The 24,698-nt window shown below is 43.4% G+C and overlaps 1 long non-coding RNA gene across 1 annotated transcript in view; it reads right to left on the bottom strand.

Moving 5' to 3' along the window:
* Positions 1-2,098: 2,098 nt before the first annotated feature.
* The window catches only part of LOC147576984 (uncharacterized), a 246,943-nt gene continuing 224,343 nt past the window's right edge, over positions 2,099-24,698 (bottom strand). The window contains exon 9 of the long non-coding RNA XR_015241373.1: positions 2,099-3,130. This is a non-coding gene — a long non-coding RNA (uncharacterized LOC147576984). The remainder of the gene's footprint in view (positions 3,131-24,698) is intronic.

Here is a 24,698-nt window from a genome sequence, read left to right on the forward strand (position 1 = left end):
AAATGGGAAGTCCTAGTCTTTGCCTGGATCATCCTCCAACATTAAAAAAAAAAAAAACTTTTTTAATGCTTATTTATTTTTGAGAGAGAGAGAGAGACAGAGCGAGAGCAGGGGAGCGGCAGAGAGAGAGAGGGAGACACAGAATCCGAAGCAGGCTCCCGGCTCTGAGCTGTCAGCACAGAGCCCGATGCGGTGCTCGAACCCATGAACTGTGAGATCATGACTTGAGCTGAAGTCAGACAGTCAACCAGCTGAGCCACCCAGGTGCCCCAGGTTCCACCATCTCTCATTAAATAGCTAGCCATCATCAGGATGCCTTGAGCAGAATTTCATCTCCTTCAGTACTGTTTCCACTGTCCCACTGAGGAACATCAAGAGTGAAAGGACAGGTCTATCTGCCCCCTTTCTGTGCATATTTCTTGGGTCCCTGGGCCTTGTGGTTCAGTGTAGTTTGACGAGAACCTCAAAGCCATATCAATTCAACTTCCTGCACACGTAGTCAGCCCGTGGAATCTGTATCTCTCAGTTGACCCCCTTCGTGTGGATCTGGGAATCATTAGCTCATGTGGTTGTTAACTTGGCTTGTTAAGCCAAGTTTTCACTGTGGCTGGGAATCTTGGAGGGGCGTGAGACGACAGCCGAGGCTACAAGAAAAGTAGCACTAATATTTAAAGGAAGAGGAAAGGGGCTCATGGAGGGCGCTGAGAGACAAAGGTCAGGGAAGCTGGAGAAGAACCAGAAGGGGGTGGTGGCACCTTGGCCGAGGGGGGAAAGAAGCTCCTGTGTCTCAGGAGGGCTCAGGGTGGGGGAGGGCTGAAACACAGGCTCTGGGTGTGATGCTGACCAGCACTGACTGTCCAGAAGTCCTCAGCTGTAGGAGGATGACACGTTCACCTTGGGGTGGAGGAGGGAGAGGCAGAGACGGGCTGAATGGTCTAGGGAGGAGAGTGTGCAGAGATGGTGATGTGGGAGAATAATGAGGAGAGGAAAGAAGCTATTGAAGAAGCAGATTCACATGGTGATGACATTTCAGACGAAGTGATACTCTGATAGGAAGTGGGCAGCCAAAAGCTTGGTTGACACAACTGAGACTCAAAAGTAGCACAGTTGGAACATCAGGTCAAATCTTGCAGAGCGGACCCTGTAACCGGGATGCACGTGCACTTACACGTCTCCAAGGGACTGGCCAAGTGCCGGGTGGCACAGAGACCGTAGGACTAGTTCCTACGGAATGGAGACCTTACTCCACCCTCTCCTCTCTTTCCCCTAAAGTGACAGCAAACCTTTCACAACATTTTCTTTTCTTTTCTTTTTAACATTTATTTATTTTTGAGAGACAGAGCGTGAGTGGGGGAGGGGCAGAGAGAGAGGGAGGCACAGAATCCGAAGCAGGACCCAGGCTCCAAGCTGTCAGCACAGAGCCCGACATGGGGCTTGAACCCACAAAACCCGAGACCATGACCTGAGCTGGAGTCGGACGCTCAACCGACTGAGCCACCCAGGTGCCCCTCTTTTTTTTTTTTTTTTCAAGAACGGATTTTGAAAGAGCAGGAAACTGACCCAACATTTTTCCACCTGGACGTATGAACCACATAAAGCTCAACTGGCAGTGGTACGCGTGAAAAAACACCTTTCAGATTCTGTAGCAGACGGTGGGTTCACTGATACAATATTGTCAATAAGACATGTAACATTTCATGTTTTTATTTTTATTATATGTGGTTGTCGGTGTTTTACATGAACAGGAGACATAGGTGTCTTAGTTCACAGACTCAGTTAATCCAGAAAAATAACATTTCTTGTAACTCAACTCTATGTTCAATCCTCCTACTGTCAGGCTAAGAAGAACCATCTCAGGGGGTGCCTGGGTGGCTCAGTTGAGCGCCCGACTTCGGCCGGGATCATGATCTCCCAGTTTGTGAGTTTGAGTCCCATATCGGGCTCTGGGCTGTCAGCGCGGAGCCTGCCTCGGATACTCTCTCCCCTCCTCTCTCGGCTCCTCCCCCACGGGTTTTCTCTCTCTCTCTCTCGATATAAATAAATAAACTTAAAAAAAAAAAAGAATAACAATCTCAGGTAATTTTGGGTTTCTCCCTCTTTCCGTGGGGTTGAGGCAAAGGCCCGAGAGGGATTTACATGTGCTTTGGCCGGTCACCAAGAGGGGGCGCTTCAGAGCCTGAGTCACCTGCTGGAGCCGCGTCACCCTGAGACTGCATGCAGTTGCCCTGGTCGTGGCCCTTCAGGATGCGGGCCTCGCGCAGATGTTCTGCTTCATCACTTAACGGCGGGGAAACTTTAAGAGGTGATGGACCCCTGGGCCGAGTCTGGGAGAAGCCGTTTGCTCTCTGGGGGTCTTGCTAGCTCCCGGGGGGCGCTGCCTAGAAAGAAGGGAAACTTGGCCCCTGGACCCACCATCCTCTCTGACCCCGGTTTCTCCCACACGTTTCGTTTACACGCCAGGTCCAAAACTCTAAGCTCCCCCCTTCAAGACGCGGAGACAAAAAGCGCTCTTGGGCCGTTTCTACTTTCTGACCAGCTGGATCTCTTCTCTGAGGTGATGAGCTCAGGGTCACCCATATGCTCGGAAAAGAGGAAATGCCAGGAGAAGTGTGTCAGAGTGAGGATATCACTGCACCCACAATAAATTCTCTACTCCCGCAGCAGCAAAATTAAAAACAAAAACCAAAAAGCTAGATAGGGTCTTAGGTATTTGCACGGAAGTGTCCTTCCCATTCTAAGATTGTATGATTCTGCTGATGTTAGGCGAGGCCCTTTGGTCTGTGTGGCCAGAAAGGACACAGAAGCCACGGGCAGGGGTGGAGGCAGACAGCAGCAGGGGTCAGATGCCGAGGGACAAGGGCTCGAGATCTGAGAGTGCCTGGCAAGGTTCTTAAGAAATAATAGTGACCCAAACTGAAAATTTTTATCTGATGCCTCCGTGTGGAATTCCGCCTCCTCTCTGGAAACCTCTGGCCTTGACATGGAGGTGTCTAACCCCTCTGCCTGGCGAGGCCCAACTATTCTTTCATTCCGGTTTTCTCCTCCGACTGCGGCTCGACAGGATGTCTCAATCCCTGGCTCCCTCATTCTCTGGCTCTGGGGTCAGGACTGTGATGCATCATGGCAGCCTCTGAAATGTGACAGGACCCCGTTATCAGTGAACGTTTATTGATGGGGTTTGTTCCGAGCCCCGTGCAAGGTTTCACCTACCATACACCTCTGGGGGCTCGCATCACCCAGCACAGCGTGTCCCCAACGCCTTCCGTGCCACTGCTCCACGAGTTTGGAGAAGGAGAAAAGCGTGAGGTAGAACTCAACTGCTGAGTCAAAAAGGCATGTGCTTGTGACACTTGCTTTGCAGCTGCCTTTTGGAGTCCCACTTAAAAATAGCTCAAGCTCGATCTGCACGAGTTCTGACCTGAGTGGGTATGTCCGAGTTCAAGAAAGATGACTTATTCTTAGAGCGTTACAAGCGATAAAAGAAAGTCTCAGTTCCAACAACATCCACAATTAAGGCTAATAATATCCGTCTCCTGGACATGTGCTTTGAAGGTTAAATGTGACTGCATAGATGCGACTGTGCAGAGGAAAGAATACAGAGTACCATTCAGATATTTACTGGTATTGTTCATTGTTATCATATATTCAAGGGGTATAGCAGGTGCTTTTGTACTTTAGTCCGACTAGCAAATCCACGCGGAGGTTCTTCCCTCCAAACTGATCACCTTAGTATTGAAATCGGATTCTGGAATACCAAGACATCTGTTTTTAAATTGCTATTTAAGACGAATGTCCTGCCTTTTAGGTTACATTTTAGAAACGGATTCAATTCAGAGAAATACTTTGATGTTGTAAGTACCTACATGTCAGCCTAATTGGAAATTAATCACAATATTTAGGCATCTTCACCAGAAATTTCTCATATTCATAAAACAAGGCAATGGTTATTTACTTCCTGGTATTATGATATGTTTCGGGAGCACTCAGTGTGACTTACATGAAAGGAATAAATGCTGGTTCCATGGAACTCCATTGTCGGAATAACGAATGCTTTAAAAATACGTTGATTCAGAGCCTGCCCAAATCTCTCCCTCGGGCTGTGGAAAGTGTGCCCCAGTGCATCTCAGAAGGAGAGAAACTTCCTTTGCCCACTTCCTGTACATTCTCTGGAGCTGGGCTTCTAGCCAGTGTGAGCAGAAAATGACTAAAGTGTGAGAAGGTTAACAGCGACATGGTGTTCTCAGCATCTCTCAAAGGCACTTAGGAAACTAGTTGCAGAGAACTGGGGAGCAGCCAGAGGACTCCCCAGAGAGTACAGTTCAGCTTATTATTCCACATGATTACATATTCAAATTGGCTTGAATTCCCCAGGCACCACCGTGGGGATGTCAGGCGAGGAGGAAAGGCAGCAGGCCAGGTAGGGTAGAGCAGTGGAGGAAGCTGGTCGGGCATTAAAAATGTGCGACAGATATTTCCCTATGGGGAAAAAGCCCCACAACCACAAACACTTAGGGAAGAGCTATGTTTCGAAAAAATGAGGTTGAATTTCCAAGTGACACATGATAATCTCTTTCAATACATTAAGAATTCTGTCTTACATTAGCAAGGACTTCTTTTTCTTGAATCCTTTGTAAATGGCTTTTCAAGAGACTCCTACGACAGCCAGATAAGTTAGCACAGACCTACCCTAGCTGTCTTGACTAAAAAATCTCAGGAATAAGGAGCAAATGTCTGTGACATTTTGGTTGAGTGGGGTTGGTGTCGGGGGAACTATTGAGTGTAAGTAGCTACAAGCAATAACCTTTGTCTCCACTAATGCGTTTTGAGAAGATTCAGGGTTGTGTTGGACAGTGTGGGCAGAGGCAGGGGAGTTCGGAAAACAGAGGTAATTGTTTACTAGCCTTGTATGTTTGTGACCTTTCAACGGCAAAATATAAAAAGAACTTTGCAAAATCATGTTGCAATGACAGAAGTAGAATAAATAGAATAGGAACATAAAAATAAGAGAGAATACGATCTGTTGAAAACACACTGTAGGGGTAAAAATCTTTAATCAAGTTGGCTGTTTCGCTCAGGAATAGATCCTCCCCAGACATGGGGGGATTGGCCACAGGAGGGGGAATGGAATTAGGAGGAGGTGGGGTAAAATTGGGATAAAACGGAGCAGAGACTTAGAGGTGAGGGATTTGGACTTGGCACAGCACATGGACAACAGACCATAGGTGATGTGCTGTACGATATGCACCAGGAGGACCGAGTATGAGGGTGAGGGCCATGAGTTGTGACCATAGAGAATTTCAGGCAAGCAACCTTCAATAACGACGGATGGAAATGGATATGTCAGCTGATAATTCACAGAACAGCATCTACACTTTAGGAAATTCACTTAAAAAATCTTCACCTCCTCAGGGCGCCTGGGGGGCTCAGTCAGTTGAGCGTCCAACTCTTGATTTCGGCTCAGGTCATGATCTCACAGTTCGTGAGTTCCAGCCCCAGGTCGGGCTCTGCACTGCTGGTGTGGAGCCTGCTTGGGATTCTCGCTCTCTCTGCCTCTCCCCCACTTGCCCACCCGCATGCACTTGCTGTCTCCCTCTCTCTTGCTCGCTCGCTCAAAAACAAATAAAATTTAAAGATTTCCACCTCCTCTTCAATAAAAGGTATAAAAATTAGAATATCTGTGAGATATTGCTTCTTTTTTCTTTTTTTTTTTAATGTTTATTTTTGAGAGACAGAGGCAGACAGACCGAGAACGAGCAGGGAAGGGCAGAGAGAGAGGGAGATTCAGAATCCGAAGCAGGCTCCAGGCTCCACGCGGTCAGCACAGAGCCTGACGTGGGCTCAAACGCATGAACTGCGAGATCACGACCTGAGCCGAAGCTGGACGCCCGAATGAGCCACCCAGGCGCCCCTGTAAGATACTATTTTTTACCTGTTAAAATCGTGAAAGGTTTAAAAGGTTGCAGTTCTTTTTTTTTTTTTTAATTTTTTTTTTCAACGTTTATTTATTTTTGGGACAGAGAGAGACAGAGCATGAATGGGGGAGGGGTAGAGAGAGAGGGAGACATAGAATCGGAAACAGGCTCCAGGCTCTGAGCCATCAGCCCAGAGCCTGACGCGGGGCTCGAACTCACAGACCGCGAGATCGTGACCTGGCTGAAGCTGGACACTTAACCGACTGCGCCACCCAGGCGCCCCAAAAGGTTGCAGTTCTTTGATGGTGCCCCGAAACTCACACGCTGTTACTAGCCACCTAAACTGGTGTAAGTCTTTTGGAAAACCGCTTTACATTTCATGTCAAGAGCTTTGAATTTTTCTTCAGCTTCTAAGACTACAACCAAAAACAGTAAAAACAATCATTAGCTGAGTGTCAATTGTATGACAGATAATATGCCTGGCACTCCGTGCATCTTACATCTTTTAATCCCCACAACAACCTTAGGAAGCAGCTACTATTATCCAGTTGAACCCTAAAAGAAAAAAATTAAGTATGGACAACATTTACATACCAATATGTTACTACAGGATTGTTAAGAGAAGCAAAGACTAGAAACCCTTCTTCCTCCTTCCCACTGCAAAATAAAACTCTGAGGATAAACCTAAACGTCTCAGAATTCAGGGATTACTTAATCCTGGATTACTTAATCCAGTTTTACTTAAGTGAAACTACTCAGTGGAATCGATATATTTACCCTAGTGTTCTTAAAGAACACATAATGGCATGGAAAGATACATGCCTGAGTCTGCTATCGCTCAATAAAGCTGTGTAACACAAACGGGCCCTAAATCTGGGTGGCAGTCCACAATAAGCATTTACTTCTCAGGCACGCATCTGCAGGAAAGCTGGGGTGTGGCTCTGCTTTTGGCTTCAAAAACTGGCTTTGGTTTCAGGCTCAGGTATGAGGCACTGTGTTCGTGTTGGAGCCCAGGCCGAGGGGCACCTGCTACCAGGGGGAAGCTCTTCTCATGGCTGACTCCTGCAGTGAAAGAGAGCAAGAGGGCAAGAGTAGATACACAGTACATTTTAGGCGTCTGCTTGCTTCAAGGCCACTAGCTTCTCATTCGCCAAAGCAAGTCACAGGGCCAAGCCTAAAGTCCAGGGGTGGGGAGGTACCCTTTGCCTGCTGTGAGAATGTGGCAACAATGTGTATACATAATTCTATTATAGGGCAACGAAGAATCGGCACCAATCTCTCAATCTACCACAGTCTGGCATCCATCACTGTTATTCACATCCCTTCCACATATTATACTCACCCCCCAGCCCCACAACCCCCAAATCTCGTTCCATGATGGCATCAGGCTAGAAAGAGCTCATTGCTATATCTATGGCAACTCCAGATGTGATGGCTCTCGGTCTGTAGACCTTTGACCGAATGGACAACTTATCTGTCTTCTCCCATGTGCAACATACCAAAGTGGTACAGAACGAGATGACCACAGTGAACGTCCCCGTTCTAGTAGGGGAGAGTGAGAAGCCGAGAGCAGTCATGAGTTTACAGTAATTGTGAAATCCTGGTAGGCAAATGTTGCTGGGTTCCCTATCTTGGGGGCACGGAATGTTCTTGGATTGGACCCCATTACCGCTCCCTGGGAACAGCTCTCCAGACCCCTTGGACTTTTCCCCAGGCTCTTGTTTCCACAATTTGAGAGGTCCTTCTTTGCCAAAATTCCCTCCCTGGCCACATCTGAGGACAGCATTGGAGAATATGCCCCATTTGGTGGCTGGGCAGCCTTCTCAGTCTGCTTCCTGCCTAAAGGAAGTGGGGTCTCAAGAGGAGGAATCCAGAGGTATTTCCATATCTCAAAGAGTCACAATTACTTTTCATTCAAGCTGAGAGAATGTTTCTCTCTATACAGTTTCATTTTTCGCCCCTGTAAATCCTAGGACTTCTGGGCTATGTTTGTTCACTCTCAATTCTATGAGCAAACCAGCCATGTTTCCCCTGCACCCATGTCTTGTATCTTACACCACCTTTTCCAATTAGCGACAAGCCATTTATCCTGTCAACACTGCCTTGAAACTTCCTCATCATTCCAGCTTCATCGCATCCATTTTCTGTTCTTTCGTTTACTGCAAGTAGTGGTTAAAGAAAATGTTTCATGACTGTATGACACGGATCAACATTTTCCTAGGCCCCTATAACGATTTTCTTCTCGCCTTCTCCCCAGTCCCAAAGCTGATGGCGCACCGTTTGGGATTTATTATGGCGGCACCCCGTGTCTAGTACTAATCTCTGTCTTACTTGGCCATTGCCACAATAATGCCAGTAACAAACAGCCAGAAAAATCTCAGAGGCATGTCGCAATAAACATCAGCTCCTCTCTCATGGGGATTGGCTGGGGCTGGGCGCCAGCTGCCTGAGCTCTTGGCCTCGAGCGGGGTTCACGTCCGCTCCGCTTGTGGTCATCCCGCAGCTGTGGCTGTAGGAGCTCTTCTCCTTACCGACAACGAACAAGCCCAAGCACATCAGCACATTCCAAGCCTCTGGTTGCATCATGATGTATTACTAACCGTGTGCTTGTATTCTGTGTTGTTGATACTTTGGGTCTTGCTGACCGTGGAGCAAATGCTTCTCCAGAATTAGTTAATCCCTAGAGATAGCAAACAAGAGCCCTCGGTGCACCTTTCTTAGGCAAACCAGTCCAGAGGCCTTTACCCCAACCATCTCCATTATCATCCTCTTAGGCCAATATTCCCTTGCCTCAGTCTCCCCAGGGCCAGGGACCAGACAACTAAGGGACAGCCCCCATACCACAGAGCCCACTGAAATTATTCAAACTCACCAATCCTGCTCACTCCTTCCCACAGAAACCACAACAGAACTCTGGTCCACATTTCCTCCTCACGCCTCTACCTCCTGACCGAGCCTGGTGCTTCCCTGTGTACCCAGTGGTGTGGCATGCCTCCTTCTCTTGACAACTGTGAGGACAACAAACATTCTTTCCAATGACTGTTATTTCCTCAGCTGTGGGCCTTGCCATACATAAATAATAAAACCTGTATTTTAAGGTCACCTGGCCAAGCTCAAAGTCAAGGTGCAGGTAAGTACTCTTTGCCTCTCAGCTTGGCAAGAACGGATACATTATCTCTATCAGAAGGGAGTGAAGGATTGGACATTTTTCACCAGAATGGCAACAGTGTGGATGCATCGTTCCACTAGAGGGGAGTGAAGAATTGTGACCAATAATTAAATCTGCCATGCTACATATGTATATATGTGTATATATATACATATATATATATATATATACATATATGTGTATATAACCTCAGACAAAAAATTGACACATGCAACATGATTTCAGATATGTAAAACGGAAACTATACAGAGAAATAAGTCTTGAAAGAAAACGATTCAAGGGCCCCTGGGTGGTTTAGTCGGTTAAGCATCCAGCTTCGGCTCAGGTCATGATCTCACCTTTCGTGAGTTTTGTGCTGACAGCTCAGAGCCTGGAGCCTGCTTCTGATTCTGTGTCTCCCTCTCTCTCTGACCCTCCCGGCTCGCACTCTGTGTCTGTCTCTCTCAAAAATAAGTAAGTGTTAAAAAAAAAATTAAAAAGAAAAGAAAAAGAAAAAGGAAAAGAAAAAAGATTCAAATGTTAATAGGGTGTATCTTTGGGTGCTAGGGCCAAAGATGATTAAAATTATTCTTTCTCCCTCTGTTTTACCAATGGTCTCTCATGAGAATATATTCACTTTGAAATTAAGAACCAGAAGCTTCTAATGGAGTCTTCTAAGTATTACACTAAAATTGCTTGAATATCTTCTGCTTAAGATCATGAACAGCAGGGGCCAAGAGGTTTTGTCACTGATTCTACCTGTGAGAACACAAAGATCCCAGAGCAGGGAATCCAGCAGGGTCTGACACGGGTCTTCGTCTTTTTCTTTGCTATTTAAAGTGCAGTGCACGGATCACCAGCAGTGCAATCGGCCTGGGCACTTGTTAGAAATACATACTTCCTGGGGCGCATGGGTGGCTCAGTCCCTTGAACCTCCGACTTCAGCTCAGGTCATGATCTCCCAGTTTGTGAGTTCAAGCCCCGCTCTGGGCTCTGTCCTGTTAGCACAGACCCCACTTCAGATCTCCCGTCCCCCTTTCTTTCTGCCCACCCCCACATGCTCTCTCTCAAAGATAAAGAAACATGAAAAAAAAAAAAAACATACTTCCAGTCTTCACCCCAGACCTACTGAATCAGATTTATAGTTCAAGGGCATTCTCCCAGGTCGTTTGCATGTCCATTAAACTTTGAGATGCACTAATCTATTTCACGCTGTTTACTATAACATCGTTTAAAGGAAACACATTGTCACTTCCATATTCAAAATGGTTGATGGGAATTATTACCATAAAATGAAAAACACACAGGTAGTGGGATAAATAGGCCAACAGACGGGCTGGCCCAGTGACCAACTACCAATCATTTTCACACAATAAAAATGAATTAGGGGCGCCTGAATGGCTCAGTCGGTAGAGCACGTGACTCTTGATCTCAGGGTTGTGAGTTTGAGCCCCACACTGCGTGCAGAGATTTATTATTTAATAATAGAGATTATTTATTTAATAAATAAACTTAAGACACGAATTATTCAGGGGCGCCTGGGTGGCTCAGTCGGTTGAGCGTCCGACTTCGGCTCAGGTCACGATCTCGCGGTCCGTGAGTTCGAGCCCCGCGTCGGGCTCTGGGCTGATGGCTCAGAGCCTGGAGCCTGCTTCCGATTCTGTGTCTCCCTCTCTCTCTGCCCCTCCCCTGTTCATCGTGTGTCTCTCTCTGTCTCAAAAATAAATAAATGTTAAAAAAAAAATTTAAAAAGACACGAATTATTCAATCTAGAATATTTCTTGATTGCCAGTCCGACGCGAGCCCCTGGTCCAGACAGAATAGCATTTCCTCTCAAAATTGTGCCCAAGAACTGTCATTCTGAGACGTGTTAAGAAGATGTTAACAGGCATCCGCTGTATTCGTTTCCTACTGTTACTGTGATAAATTACCACACACTTGGTGCCTTAAGGCAGCACGTATTTTTTTTCTCTTCTAGTTCTGGTGAGAAGTCTGAAGTGGGTGTCGCTGGGCTACCGTCAAGGTGTTGGCACAGCTCTGTTCCCCTGGAGGCCCGAAGGGAGACTCTGTTTCCTTCCCTTTTCCAGCTTCTACCGCCTACCCACACTCTTTGCCTCCTTCCATCTTCAAAGCCAACAATGGCCCGTAGTGTTTCCCATGAGGCATCACTCTTCAAAAAAAATTTTTTTAACTTTAGTTGACACACGATGTTACAATAATTTCACGTGAACAGCATAGTGATTCCACATTTTTTTTTTTAAATTTTTTTTTTTCAACGTTTATTTATTTTTGGGACAGAGAGAGACAGAGCATGAACGGGGGAGGAGCAGAGAGAGAGGGAGACACAGAATTGGAAACAGGCTCCAGGCTCTGAGCCATCAGCCCAGAGCCCGACGCGGGGCTCGAACTCACGGACCGCGAGATCGTGACCTGGCTGAAGTCAGACGCTTAACCGACTGCGCCACCCAGGCGCCCCGTGATTCCACATCTTTGTATGTTGGGCTGTGCTCACCACGGGCATAGCTGCCACCTGTCACCGCACGGTGCTATTATAGTACCAGTGACTATATTCCCTCCGCTGGTGCCTTTTATCCCCGTGACTTGCTCATCCCGTAACTGGAAGCCTGTGTCCTCCACTCCCCTTCGCCCATTTTGACCGTCCCCCCAACCCTACCCTCTGGCCCCCATCAGTTTGTTCTCCGTATTTATGGGTCTGGTTCCATATTTTGTTTATTCATTTGTTTTTCAAATTCCACACAGAAGTGAAATCATAAGGTATCTGTCTTTCTCTGATTTATTTCACTTAGCATAATACTCTCTAGGTCCATCCATGTTGTCACACATAGTAAGATCTCATCCTTTTTTATGGTTGAGTGACATTCCAGTGTGAGTGTGTGTGTGTGTGTATTCTCTCTCTCTCTCTCTCTCTCTCTCTCTCTCTCTCTCTCTCTATCCATCTTCTTTATTCATTCATCGATGGATGGACACTTAGGTTGCTTCTATATTTTGGCTACTGTAAATAATACTGCAATGAACATAGGGGTGCATATACCATTTTGATTTAATGTTTTTTACCTTGATTTTTTTCATTTAATTTTTTTTATTTGAGAGATAGAAAGCATGTGCACAAGTGGGGGAGAGGGGCAGAAGGCGAGAGACAGATAATCTTAAGCAGGCTCCACACTCACTGTGGGGCCTGATATGGAGCTCGATCTCATGACCCTGGAATCATGACCTGAGCCGAAATAAGAGTTGGACGCTCAACCTACTGAGCCACCCAGGCGCGCCAATGTTTTTTCTGTGGGTAAATACCCAATACTGGAATTCTTGGATTACATGGTATTTCTGTTTTTGGCTTTTTGAGGAACCTGCTTTCCAGTGATCATTCCAGTTTACATCCCCACCAACAGCGTGTGAGGGTTCACGCTGTACCACCCTTAAAATGACTCTTTTCTGCCTCCCAACTCCACTTTTAAGGACCTTTTTGATTACCTCGGTCCCTCCTATGTCATCCAGAATAAGCTTGATATTTTGAGGTCCGCTGATTAGCAACCTTAATTTCATCTGCTACCTTAATTCTCTTTGCCACGCAAGGCTCCAGGGCCCAAGACGTGGACATCTTTGGGAGGCCATTATTCTGCCTACCATGCCTAAGAAAGAGAGGTTTGGCTGGTCACCTAAATCTGCAAGTAATACTTCCTTCTTGGACCTGTTCAGTGTACATCAGCATAGCAAAGGCTCTGAGGATTCTGGAAGTAAGGAAGCCTATTTAACTTTGTCCAGGAGCTCTTGTTTTACTCATACAGGTCATGAAGCCAAGCCAGCGAAATACAGAGAAATTCAGGGAAAATTAAAGAACGGGTTTCTGCCCTAAAGGAGCTGAGGAAAGCTTTTTACTTTTTAATCATCTATTGCAAATTAATCCCGGATTCATTAGTGCTGAGGGAATGCAGGGCAGAAGAGTGAGTGAGAACATCTGTAGAAACCAGAAGCCCTAATTGCCAGGCTCCTATTCCATTATGAGGACACCGTCGAGCCCCGCAGTGGTTGTGGGAGGCTACGCCTATTTCCATTTCCACCAGTGACATATTGCGGCTTGATGAATAATTACAAAAAATCTGTCCAGGTCACTTCCTTAACCTCTAGAACTCTGTTTCTTGTATGTAAAACTGCCTCAACAACATCCCTTTCATGCAATATCACTGGGGGTTTTAATTAATGTTAAAATGCGCTCTGGCATTACATGCGGAAAGAGTTATTAAATTCCAGTGCCAAATATTATGATGGTAATGAGGACCAACTTGCCAATATTTCGTTATAGGTGCAACTTTTTTTTCATTAATGTGCTGCATAAATCATCGGTGGCTACATACAGTATTATCCCTGTAGCCAGAAGAGCCAGCTTCTTTTATCTTTTAGATATCCCATGTAGAAAACCAAGAAATATAAACTAGAGAAAGCTGTGTCTTGTAAAAAAAAAAAAAAAAAAAAAAAAAAAATTCCCAGAAGGCATTTGTTTTATGTGGTGAGCATAAAGATTGCCTACAATAAAAAAGCTTGAAAGGTCTCACTTGTTCTAAGATTATTCATGCAGCAATTATGCTATTGATGACTCTCTGTTTTTATGATAATATATTATAAGCTATTCTGAACCCACTCAACAAAGCATAGTATAATGCTTGCAATCTTCCTCAGGACCTCTTTCGTTAAGATACCCATTCAGTTCCTTAACTGGGAAAGGCTAAAGAATACAGGCATGTTTAAAAAAGAGATAAAGAATGAATCACTTGGAATCTACAATGAACTGAGACTTATCATTTTAAAGTGAAGAATGACAAGAGAGAGGAATTCTTGAGTACTGTGATTCGTATTCCAGATTATCTTATTTATCACAATACAAATACGTCCAGTGATCTTTGGAATTGTGCACATGGCCCAAAGGAAGGGGGCCTATTTATCTTACAATTTATCAAGAGCAAAAGGGCTTTCCCAACTCTGACCTTGAATTTGGCTTCGAGTTTAGGTTTTTAAGTAACTATTCATATTTCAAGTGAGCATTATTGTTCAGGTTCGTAAGGCTCTTGTTGTAGGGTACAGAACCCACTAATTTCTCTTTAAAAATTTCACTTTAAAAATAGTTCTTGTGGTCGTTTTACCTGGGTGAATGTACATGAAAAGAAAGCCAAAATACCTACTAAAGGAAGGTGTGCTCCCTGATCTCAGAGGTTAAACCTTAATCTTGTTTGTCTCGAGTTTTGTGACAAGCTTTTTTTTTTTTAAGTTTATTTGTTTATTTATTTATGTATTTACTTACTTTTGAGAGAGAGAGAGAGACAGAGACAGAGACAGAGAGAAAATCCCAAGCAGTCTCCATGGTGTCAGCGTGGAGCGCAACACAGGGCTTGAACTCACAAACTATGAGATCGTGACCTGAGCTGAAATCAAGAGTTGGACGCTTGACCAACTGAGCTACTGAGGTGTGCCCTAAGTTTTGTTAGAACTTTAAATTGAAGTTATGTCCACATGGACAGAGTGAAAATGCCCCACTGAAATACGTATTTGACATTGTCATCCATATTCGCAGTGTGCAAAATTTACTACTTATTGTTTGAAAGGTGCTTTTAGTCCTCAGTAGCAGGTTTCCTCCCCCTTACTTGTTTTCCCTCTGCTTCATTTTGCTTTGTGGATGTAATTGGGGTAAATAACTTGAAGACAGGTAAAGAAAATGTGGCTGAAGCTGCTGAGGACAAACAAATTGATTAATAACCTGGTCTTCCACGTAAGCTGAGTAAATAAACGTACTTAATTGCGTAAAATAAACAATAAGAATAGATGTAGAAGTCGGGGTAGAGGAATATGGATCGGGAAAAGAAAAGAAAACCAAGTGTGAGGTCACACTTAAGATGCACCCCACTCGTGTGACACAGAGAAGCACTCGTTCAGGCTGAGTGGCAGACACACTCAGTTGGGGTGAGTCACGCACATTTGGTTCTATGTTTTCTAGTAGCCCGTGAAATGGGGAAAAATAATCTCCAGTGAGAATCTCTTGAAGATAAATAGACGGCCGTTACTCAGCTGGAGCCTTGACTATTCCTGACAACGAGGCAAGAGGAGAGAGGGAAACTCTGTCTCTGTCTGTCCATCTGTCTTTCTGTCTTTCATGCTGGATCAAAGGGGTAGGGGCTGAGTGCAGACAGTTGAATTCTCTGAAGTTAGGTGTGCTCAAGACAGACGTCTGCTGTTCTCTGAATTGGGCTGTTGGAAGAAGAGAATTTTAAAATCAGCTGGACCTCTGTGATGTTCGGAAAGGAGAGTAGTGTAAGCGATCATCTGAGAATACCGGAGGGTACGACATGATTTTATTTTTAGCCCTTAAACACCACAGTGGGACTTTAAAACAGAATCCGGCACGTGTGGTGAGAGACGCTACAACCAGTCACGACCAGCTGGCGCTGCAGAAAATGGAAAGTCGTCCACAAAGGGAATTATCATGAGGGCAAGGAGCTGAGGGCAAGTCCTCCCTTGGCTCTGATGGCTGCCTGTTTGCCCCTGTGGAAGAGGAGCTGCGTGAAAGCTCAGAGACCCGACACAGAAGCATGTGGCGAGCCCAATCGCTAGGGATTTCCACCCTCAATTTCCGTGGTGAAAGTGGCTCTTGATTTGGAACACTCACATACCTGAGTGCCTCAGAGACGTGAAATCTTGCGGCTCTGCGACCAGCTCTGTGATCCCGAGGCAATTTATTTCCCTATTTCTCAGTCTGTTTCCTCTCGATGCAGTGCAAAACGGAGCAGACACCCTTCAAAGTCCATTCAGGACCCGAAGTTTAATTTCTCCATTAAACCTCATATAGATATAAACATGCAATTATTATGATTATTTTTATCTCTCTACAGAGAAACTGAATGGCTCACAGGCCCAATTCCATTGATGGAAGGGGGTCGGGGACTAAACAAATCAAGCAAATGACAAATCAGCTAAATGTAAGTTCTGAGTAATTATCCCAAAAGATTAAATTCCAAACCAGAAGAAAATAAGATACCTTCAGGTGGCAAAATTCAGTTTGTTTATTTATGACAACTGAGTGAGAATCTATAATTATCTCAAAATAAAAAGTTAAATTAAAAAAAAGTATAAAGAAAAACAAAGCAACAAAGATCCTATATTCAATACCTGTGTCTCATACACACTTCCTAGTACCTAGAACCCGGCAGATAAAAGGCGCTTAATTTTCTCGAATGAATGACTGAGACATGAATTTGAAACAAGGGGATGATTCACAAACTGGGATTTATTTAAGATCCATAACTCTTAAAACTTGCAGGAGAGGTAGAAACTCTCTTCTCATGTCTATAATTTTTTTTCAAGTCTCTTCCCCTCTCTGCCATAATCTTGGTTCATTCTTCTAAGTTTGTGGATGGACCGCTGAAGGAATGGTAGAAATCAGAATTTGCTTGGGAACACAAATTGCCCACAGGAGCCAACTGGAGAATTTTCATTTTTCCAAAGAAATTTTATCTAATCTTGTCCTTCCTTACTCACTGGGGATGCTAGTTTCATGCATTTCTTCCTACTTTGACAGACTTGAGACCTGGGTCTTAGCTGGCACAGAGCCTCAGCAGCCATCTGACCCCACTCTAAATGACTGGGTCAGTATGGTCCCTGTTTTATGTAATCTAGCACCCAGGTGGGTTCTGGGAAATGGGTATTTTTGGGGGGGAAGCAGGTTATACTTTTGACCTGTTTACTGATGGAGTGACCCGTGAGGACTCTGTCACTTTATCCCTCTCTCTAAGTAGGGAAGCAGTCTTGGTTGCCAAGGAGACAGTCATCTGCTAGGCCACAGAGAGAAATCAGGTCCCTGAGAAATCATTCTGGTGAACAGGCGTGTCCCCATCTGTACGACTCGGAGGCCAGGACGGTATATTTGGAAGTCATGCAGGAGAGATGAATGGATTGATGATCAATTTATGCTTCTGAGGGAAGGGGCATAAAATGATATTCCATAGTCATGGCCACGAGAATGCGGCACCTGCTGTCAATGTGTCCTACAGCTGATGCAGCAGCCCCCTCTAGTGGCCAGAGCCCGTGCTACCGGAAGCAAAAGGGCCTCTTACAAATTCCAGGAATTAAGGCTGGAAAAGCATAGAGGACTTGCTGTTTTTTAGTTCTGTCCCGCACTAGCAGCAACTGATGTTAATAAATACATTTTCAAGGTTTATAAAACAAGCCAGACTTCATAGGCACCAAGACGGGACCTAGCTATGGTTCGGAAATAGTCAATTAGATGCAGAACCCTTAAGATGCCCGTTTGCCTTTGAAGCTTCTCCTTCAGCACCTCTATTGCCTGTGCTATAAAACCTCCCAGTTCTCCCCAGCGAGGACAGCCCATCAGATCTGTATCTAGTATCAAACTCATAGTTTTCTGCAAAATTAAGTCAATAGATTCCCTTTCCCAATGGAAATACATCCTAAGCCCTATTCTTTAAATGTGGAATTAAAGGCCATTAAATTTTAAGCATCAGGGAGAAGTTAACATTGGTTAGGGCACTAAGCCAGCCCAGACCAGCTCATGTCATGGAATCCTTGTCTCTGGATTGTTCTGGGGATACTGAGGAGTTAGGGACAGTCCTGACTTTTAAGTACTTGATCGAGACCCCCAAACTCTCTACCAACTCCCAACACTCTATTGCCTGAAAGCTTCCTCTCCTCAAATACCTCTCACTCATCTTCAGAAATTTCATTCTTTTGCTATTTTTCCTAAACTGGATAGTTTCCTTAGGTTATCATGCTTATTTAGGGGGCCATGGCTCTGATGTTTTGGAATTCATTCCAATCCATAAAGCCTCTTTGTTTCCTTAGACTGGTGTTTCCAGGTGGTGGCTGAAGGGGCGGGGTGGAGAGACGACTCCTCACCTCTTTACAATAGGGTGATAAAGCACATTTAAAAACTACCATTACTTGGGGCACCTGGGTGGCTCAGTCAGTTAAGCCTCCGACTTGGGCTCAGGTCAAGATCTCCCAGTTTGTGAGTTCGAGCTCCACGTGGGGCTCTGGGCTGGAGCCTGCTTCCGATTCTGTGTCTTCTGCTCTCTCTGTCCCTTTCCCACTCATGCTCCACCTCTCAGTCTCTCAAAAATAAATAAATGTTAAAAAAAAGTTTTTGAATTACTATCGCTGGAACATGCTTTTTACCACCATCTTTATTTTAAAGTTTTAAATACCATTGAAGGACGTACAAGACATTTGTGCTTTGGAAAAGGGGGAACTACAGAAGAGCAACACTGAGACGGGTCTGAGCTGAGAACATTGCAATATGACAGTCCTCGCGTCAGAGGCTGTTGCAAGCGCTTTTATACACTGACATATTTCATTCTCATAACAACAGTGAAATAGGTTACTAGTTTATGGATGGGGAACATGTAGGCATAGAGATTATGTAAAGTGGCCAGTGTCGTGTAGCTAGAAGGCAGTCTGCCTCAAATCTTGGACTTGAATACAGAGACCCATTTATTGTTCCGAGAGTGAGATCTAAGGGCAGGTCACTGGAGCGTCTCTAAGATGTCCTTTCCAATGAAATGAAGATAATAATTCCTGCTCTGTCCACCACAGTAGGTTGCCATGCGGCCATTCATTTTCTCCCCAAGTATTTATTGAGCACCAACCAGGCGTCTACTGAAAACACAGCTGTGATGACAGACACATTCTTGCCTTCATGCACTTTATATTCTTTTTTTTTTTTTTTAACATTTATTTATTCTTGAGATAGAGAGAGACAGAGCATGAACAGGGGAGGGTCAGAGAGAGAGGGAGACACAGAATCCGAAACAGGCTCCAGGCTCTGAGCAGTCAGCACAGAGCCCAACGCGGGGCTTGAACTCACACACCACGAGATCGTGACCTGAGCCGAAGTCGGACGCTCAACCGACTGAGCCACCCAGGCGCCCCCATGCACTTTATATTCTAATGAGGGAGACAGAAAACAAATGAGCAGAGAAATAAATAAAGTCATCACCAATTGTGCTAAAGATGATAACGTGACATGTTAGTTGAGACCTGGAGATGCACTGAGAGCTGGCCATGGGGAAACACCGGAGAGGAAGAGAGAATAGATTGCCCCAGATGGCATGGTATGTGCAAAAGCCATGTGGCAAAAGATACCCGTGTTTGTAGAAAGTGAGAAAGGCCAGGATGACACCATCAGCAAAGTTACGCACATGAAGGTGTAGAAAGCTATCAAAATTTGGGAGTTAGATAGCCTGAAACAAAACCCCTGATGCACCTGCTGCACTTAGGCTGGTTAAAACCAAAGATTTCATCAGAAAAAAAAAGATTTTATTGGTTCCATTGTTGCTTTCTGTTCTCCATGCCCACAGGTGACATCTCATTGCCTGCTGGTTCACTAGTGTAGTAGAATAGTTTATTGAAGCATTTGGGTTACCTTTCTGTATTTTCTTCTATCCTGTTCTCCTACACTCAACCTCTCCCACTTTTTTTTTAATCTCAGGGATTTTTTTTTGCCATATTTTTTTCTCAGTCCTTTTAACTAAAACCCTGGACCATTGAAAGAATAAGGCCTGATGCCATTTTCCTCTTCCCATTGCCTCTCTGTACCATTTTTTCTTTTAATTCTTATGTTTATTTTATTTACCCAAGAAAAATATAATTATTATAAAAATGGGTAAACAAAATAAGGTAAACTTACCTAATATCATATCTTGAAGACATAGGTAAGCATTATTATTAACATTTTAATGTATACAGTCTTTGTAAACTTTGTTTCCTTTGTCGCTTCCCCTGCAATTCACATATGCCACCACTAGGTGACAGGAGATTGTCATAGTATGAGGTCGGTTGATTAAAGTGGAAACTCTTTTCTACTTTTTATATTTTTCAAAAAGCTATTGAAATAGTTAGAATTTAAAGGCTATGAGCAAAGATCAGCTTTTAAGAATTAAATGCCTAAAAAGAATGTATGTGCTGTACTCAGTATTCCTTAACTTCAAAGCTTGATAATATAATTAGTTGATTAATATTTTAGTGCTCATGGAAAGCTTATTTTGGTGTCAAAATCTAGGAAGTTGTACAGGACTCTGAGGGCTCAGTCTTGCCAAATGTAAGACTTCTGTAGGCTCTGCTATTAGAGAATCATTTTCTTCTTTTCTTCTTTCTGATATCTACTTTTTAAAGGTATCCTTATAACAGGAAGGAGGTGCAAATACTAATAGACCAAATTTTAAAATTCCAACAACCTCTCAGAATATCTGGCACATGATAATTAATAAACTCACTTGCTTTATTTCCATTCTCCTTTCTGAACCTAAGAGCACAGAAGCTACCTTGGTTTATTTTCCCAAATTAGATGAAAATATTTTTTCTTTCTCCCTCCCTCCCACCCTGTCTTTCTTCCTACCTCCGCCTGTCTTGTAAGAATTACCATCCTCCTCCACCTTCTCTCTACCTGGGTATAGTTAGGACCTGCTTAGAAAAATTAGTCATTGCTAATTAACCTTAGGTATTTACTTTTAGCAAGCTCTCAATCAAAAAGCATTTAGACCTAATATTTGCTAGAAGCTGTGCTCAGATCTGCCGGAGAGAAGAACAGTAACCAAAATTACAAGAGACCAAGTAGAAGTAGTAAGTGGCTTGTGTTACAAACGATCTCTATGGCTCTTTGAGAAATGATACCCCACTATTCAAGTCCTGCACCCCTTTCACTGAATGCTCCATTATGAGTAAAAATTGGTTTTAACTGATTCCATAATAATGTTCCAATGATCTTTCTTCTTTTTTAACGTATTTGGCCTAAGAGGGCTAATATAGGATTATGTATTATTACTTTTTTCATGCTGTTGCATGGAAAGGGGGAAAACATCAATCCTGCCATTTGGCTTCCCAGCTGTTACATAATAAATACACACAAAAATGCAAATTGAAAGTCTCTGAACAAAAGATGACTTGTTTTGAGCTCCTCATCCTAAATGTCCTCTTTAAATGTGTCATTAAAAAAACAAAACTCATATGGTTTGGGGGAAATCATCTTTATTTTAAAATATACTTTTCAGAGATACCTTCTTACCTTCCTCCTCTATTTCTGTCTCTCCCTCTCTCTCTCTCCCCCCTCCCCACACACACACTTAAGAAATTATTTAATTTCATACCCTTGAATTTGGGACAGGTTTGGTAGCAGGCTTGGGAACAAAGTGGAAAAAGAGCCACTTAGACTAAGAAACTAGATCATAGCTTTCTTCTACCAAGAAACAATTGTATATAGATGAGAAAATATTGAACAGTTCTGACAGTAACTTAATGTTACCCACTTAAAAGTCATCTGACAGTTTTAAATATAGACATTTTAGTTTCTCACCCACATCAACAGAGAGTAAAATTTCTACAATTCCTTATGGCTATGCCAGTTTTGATGCACATAATACCTTTCTAAAGTAAAACTCAGCAGAAGAATCTCCATACTAATCTGGAAGTTTGGAAGAAACAAAGTTACTTTTTTTATGACAACTGAATAGCTTCTTAAATCATCGAAGTGTTCCTTCACTTTAGCCCTGGGTTCCAGCTCTATCTTGAATACACTAGCATTTTCTAGCTTAACCATGGAAGCATTGCCTGGTAGTTGGAAGCTAGGCACCTGGCACCAACATCTCCTTCCAGGTCCAGCGTCCACTTCTCAAGGGACTTGCTTAGAGTCCCATGGCCAGCTGTGGTGGAACAGGACCTATAAACCCTGCCTGGGAAACTCAATCCAATCTTTGTGCTGAGTTCTTCCCTCAGCACCTTTCCCCAACTTCTCCTCTGAGATCCGTTCAATAGCGGAAAAGACACATATCTGTTAAAAGGGAATGTGCTTCAATATCAGAGCAGGAATGATGAATCCTACCCTTAGGTTCTTAAGCACAGAAATATAATTCTCAAAGACATCAACAAAACATTAGTGTGATAGTCTAGTTTTCAGTACATTATATGCTGCACTTCCTGTAATAAATTGTACCAATAGTAACAGGAAACTTTGAAGCAAGAACCAAATGATACAACAGAATGGTGAGTCTTAAATATGAAAAGGGCAAGTTATTTACTTAAGATACTCATCATTAAAGCTTTCAATTATTTCATTTACTTAAAATAATTACATAAGCAAAGCTTCAAAATTCTATAATCTGCTCTTGATCCTGCTGCTGGAGGGCTAAAAATCTACTATTTTAGAGAGAAAAACTTTGTATAAATTCTCTTCTTCCATTTTATTTCCATAACTAGCAATTCAGTAATTTTCCTCGTATCTTATTTAGACAATTGACAACTCACATGTAGTATTAAACATTTCTCCTCTTAAAGTATAAATAACCTCACTTCCTTTGCTAACTTTTTCAATTCTCCAATAATTGAGGAAACAGTAAGGGACTGGCTTCCTGAAACTTCATTGTAGGCAACAAGAGAGATTTAGTGTAGAGATTACTTAAGGGATGATTACCTGGTTGTATCTACATTTTATGTTTTGATTCAGGAAATAGTAGCCAAAAGCAGAGAAATCTGATGCTTAACATTCTTGGATAAACCCATGCCGAGGATTAGTAAAAAATGTTGTGAAGGCATGTGGCTTGACTTTCAAAGGAGAACGACTGAGGATTTGTTTAAAAGTGTTAGCACAGAGCTAAAAGGAATGTCGCCCTCAAATTCTCTCAGGCCAGAAATATAGGAAGTTATGGGGGAAAACAGCAGCTTCCACTTGAAGATAGTTCAAGAGAACAGTGGTCACTGAGGGAGAATTTAGATTTAATGTCATGAGTAAACCTTCAGCTGGAATTCAGAATCCTCTTTCAGAGCAGTTTCAAATGCAGGCTGCTTTGAATCCCATGTGGCGAATCCCAGAAATGTCATTCTTATCGGTGTCTCCATGAGGTTGTATCAAATATAATTGTTCCGATGTTGCTGAATATTAAAAATGGAAGAAAGCTCATTCCGTTTAGTCTCATATTCTGACTTTACCAAGATACCATACATACTGTTATTTCCATATTTCTGACCATTCTCAAATGGTTAAGTCACAAGTATTAATGAAATGTCTACTGTATGCATTTAATAAATGTACTGGATGTTCTGGTGGAGAAAGAGATAATGTTCCCCTTGTGTTTCCAGCATGAAAATCATTGTATTCTTTCTTTCTCACTTCTCTGATCGGGCTCTTTTGATCACTCTCCCCCTCTTTACCATTTGTAGACTCTTACTCATCTTATTTTTTTGAGAGAGAGAAAGAGAGAGCAAGTGAGAGAGAGGGGCAAAGGGAGAGAGAGACACAGAGAGAGAGAGAGAGAGAGAGAGAGGGAGAATCTCAAGCAGGCTCCACACTGAGCATGGAGGCTGATGCGGGGCTTGATCCTACCAGCCTGGGATCATGACCTGCGTCAAAATCAAGAGTCAGTCACTCAACCACCTGAACCACCCAGACACTCCAACTCATCTTTTAAAAACTCCATTTGAATTTCATCTTCTCTGACATGTCTACCCAGATTCAGCCAAACTCACTTAACCCCTTTCTCATCTGTGTTTCCAAAGAAATATGCTCATGTTGCAGATTATGACATTTTTAATGCTGTATTATACTTGTCTCTATGCTTTACCTCCATTAGGTTGTAAGATCATGCCCAGGTCGTCTCTGCAACCATTGCCAACATGAGATCTCATTAAAAAATTTCATTACTGTCTTTGAGGAGCTTACTGACAAAAGGGAACATATTTAAGACAACCAAAACTCATAGGAGGCAATAATTAATACAATAATTCATTCAACAATTTTTAATTAATTCCCCATTTCGGCTTGGGTATAGAAGTGAACAAAACAGACGTGGTACCTGCCTTCATAGAATTTAAAATCTGGGCTTAGAGACAAATATTAAGGAATAAACTATACAAGTGATTTGTGACCAGTGCCACCACAAAGAAGCGCAAGGTGTGTGGAGAATGAAGCATGGGCAGAGGGAACACCATGTTCAAAGGCCCTGAGGTGACACTAAGCGTGGCCCTTTGGAGAAACTCACAAAAGACTGATGTCCTTGATGCAGGAATAGAAGGAGATGGGTACAAAAGCAGTTGGAGAAGCTGGGCAGAGGCTGGAGCATGTAGGGGCCTTTAACGCATGTTAAAATGTCTAGAATTTTTTTTTTTAATTTTTTTTTAACCTTTATTTATTTTTGAGACAGAGAGAGACAGAGCATGAATGGGGGAGGGTCAGAGAGAGAGGGAGACACAGAATCCGAAACACACTCCAGGCTCTGAGCCATCAGCACAGAGCCCGACGCAGGGCTTGAACTCACGAACCGCGAGATCATGACCTGAGCCAAAGTCGGACGCTTAACCGACTGAGCCACCCAGGCGCCCCTAGAATTTGTTTTAAAATCAAAAGAAAATTACTCAAGGGCATCATGCAAAACTGCAACATGACCAAATTTATTTATTATTTTTTTTTTACAGATTATTTCAGCTGTAAGATGAATATTGCATGTGGAGAGTTAAGTTAGCCGGGTGAATGGTGGTTGTAACATATGCTAGACTGAGGTCAGTGCAAATAGAGAAAAGTAGATGCCTTTGATGGATGTTCAGGAGCAAGAGTTCACAATACCAGGTCTACATGT

The sequence above is a fragment of the Puma concolor genome, chromosome D1 (genome assembly GCF_028749965.1).
Source record: "Puma concolor isolate L17-30 chromosome D1, mPumCon1.1.hap2, whole genome shotgun sequence".
Taxonomy (NCBI): Eukaryota; Metazoa; Chordata; class Mammalia; order Carnivora; family Felidae; genus Puma; species Puma concolor.